Source organism: Lathyrus oleraceus, chromosome 6, assembly GCF_024323335.1.
Source record: "Lathyrus oleraceus cultivar Zhongwan6 chromosome 6, CAAS_Psat_ZW6_1.0, whole genome shotgun sequence".
Lineage (NCBI taxonomy): Eukaryota > Viridiplantae > Streptophyta > Magnoliopsida > Fabales > Fabaceae > Lathyrus > Lathyrus oleraceus.
The window spans coordinates 25126196-25128579 of record NC_066584.1 but is presented as its reverse complement, the minus strand read 5'-3'; the positions used below and the strand labels follow the sequence as shown (position 1 = coordinate 25128579).

At 34.8% G+C, this 2384-nt stretch overlaps 1 non-coding gene across 1 annotated transcript; it reads left to right on the top strand.

The window, feature by feature from the left end:
- The first annotated feature begins 1962 nt into the window (after positions 1-1962).
- Positions 1963-2035, top strand: TRNAR-ACG (transfer RNA arginine (anticodon ACG)). The gene has a single exon. It is a non-coding gene; the product is annotated as a tRNA-Arg (tRNA).
- The last annotated feature ends 349 nt before the right edge of the window (positions 2036-2384 follow it).

Genomic DNA, 2384 nt, shown 5'->3' with positions numbered 1-2384 from the left:
TTAGCATGTTAAGCACCGATTAATTATATTAATGTATTTATCACCCCATTTTTGTTTGTTGTGTTTATAATCTTTTGGAGTACAGAAAATCAGGTATCTGAGTAGTTGACGGTGCATGATATGTTGTTATCGGTCGAGTCTTCTAGTGGAATTACTATGATACGTAACATCGATGTTGTTTTGTCTATGGGGTTGTTTTACCTATGTATTTTCATGTTACATATCTTTAAAATAATGAGGATTATTGTTTTAGACTACTATTGTTTGGATGTTTGGGTGAGGCTTTAGATGCCGAATAAAAATTGTTTTTAATTCCACTATAACAATGTGATTTATATGAGTTGAAGTAAACTTTTAAACTTCAAATTATGTGGATGTGACATTCTACTTGATTTAATTATTTATATTTTATTTATTTATTTGAATTGGGAAGTAGGGTGTTACAGCTACATTCACAACTCTCATAACTAATTCCCAACAAACTATTAACCAATTTCAACCTAAACCTAGAGTTAATTGTTAACTCCCAACAAACTAACTTACACCTCAAGTCAGTTAACAAACTCTAACAACCTATTTACCACGCCTTAACCTGAACTTAACCATCAACTAACTAACCAAGTCAGTTACAAACCCTTAACACTCAAATTCCCTCAAACTAACCCACATTATCATCACTATTTTACATTAAATTTAGGTCAAAATTAGCACAAATCCTTCCAAATTTCTCATTCAATTAACACACAATCTAACCAACTTTTGAATCACTCTCCACCATTGTTTAACCCTAGCCACATATTACAATCTAGTGGCCTCCAATCATCAATTTCATAATTGAATTTCCCTCTCTTCTCCATCTTCATTCACCTATATAATCACTACCTTTGTCACTTCATCATCGTCTATCATTCACCCCATCATTACTCTGCCAGTTTCATCCTCCACTCCCAAACCCTCACTCGTAGCTCTCTCTCCTCTATTAACAAAGCTTCAACCTCTGAAGCTCTGCAATAGAGCTTGGCCACTCCATTCCTCTATCTCTATGCTCTCAAGGTTAACCTAATTTTACATCAACAACACATTACAATATTCAACATAGATTCAAGAGGAAAAGAAAAAGAAGAAGAATAGAAGAAGAAGATTGGAGTTGGGAATTAGACAAGTCTTACTTGAATTTGCGCATTCTTCTGGGCTTCTATCAGGATCTTCCTCAACTCCTACTTTGACCAGGGCCAATTGTTGCCCTATTGGTAAGCCCCAACCTCTATTCTTCATCTTTCTTGCAAGCTTTTATTACCATGTTGTAAAGTAGACTAGTTTGAGTAAAACCTCTAAATTCGTGCCTTGATTCATGGATGTGTGTTATTTAACTTTTGTTTGAAGGCTTTTTAGGATTTTATGTGTTTGAGGCAAAATGAAGAGAGAGTGAGATTCAGAGAGATTAAAGATTGGCGATGGAGAGAAGGTTATGAGATGAACATTTTGGTGTCGTGTTCTGGGCTCCGCCGCCGCATGAGGCGATTTTCGGCGCGACGGAGACGATCTCAGGTGAAGTTGTGAGAGATAGAGGGGAGGGAAACTGAAACAAGTGAGAGTAAACGTGAGAATGAGGGAAATCTTTCCTCTTTCCCCTTCCGAGTGTTCCTCTCATGGGCCACAAAAACCCAGGCCCATTTGCCTTGTGTTACACACACCTTTTTTTTCATACACCCCCAGTTCTGATAACCAACACAAAAACAAATATCTTGGGCCATGCATCCATCGGCCGAACGTCCTAATGGCTTTTCCACATCCTTAATTTAACTCTATACCCCCTAGCAAGGTTAGTTTATAACAAGCGATTTTTCATCAAAATATGTTTATAAAATGTACAAAAGAAATAGATTTTAGAAAATTAATTGTCTCCCGGTCGTTAACTTTTGTTCTTAAATAATGATAAGTAAAATGTCCAACAAACATGAAGACTCTGTGGCCCAATGGATAAGGCGCTGGTCTACGGAACCAGAGACTCTGGGTTCGATCCCCAGCAGAGTCGAATTTTCAAATAAATTTTATAATAAGATTACATTTTACAAAAATAATTGAACTAATAGAGCTTATCAAATATTTCCAAAACAAAAGGATAAAGGTAAATAAATAATTTTACACATACACAAATGTATATATAAAGTTAAAATTTTGTCTCCACATAAGTAAAATATAAACAAATCTTTAATGATAGTTATTCTTAAATCATATACAACTTAAATATAGATGTATGACTCTTAGGCAAAATAATTTTACACATACACATAAGTAAAATATTTACTTATGTTTGCACTTATATTTTTGAAAGTTACTACCCGTTTTTGTCTTTGTAACGGTAAACCTACAAACCGGAAAAA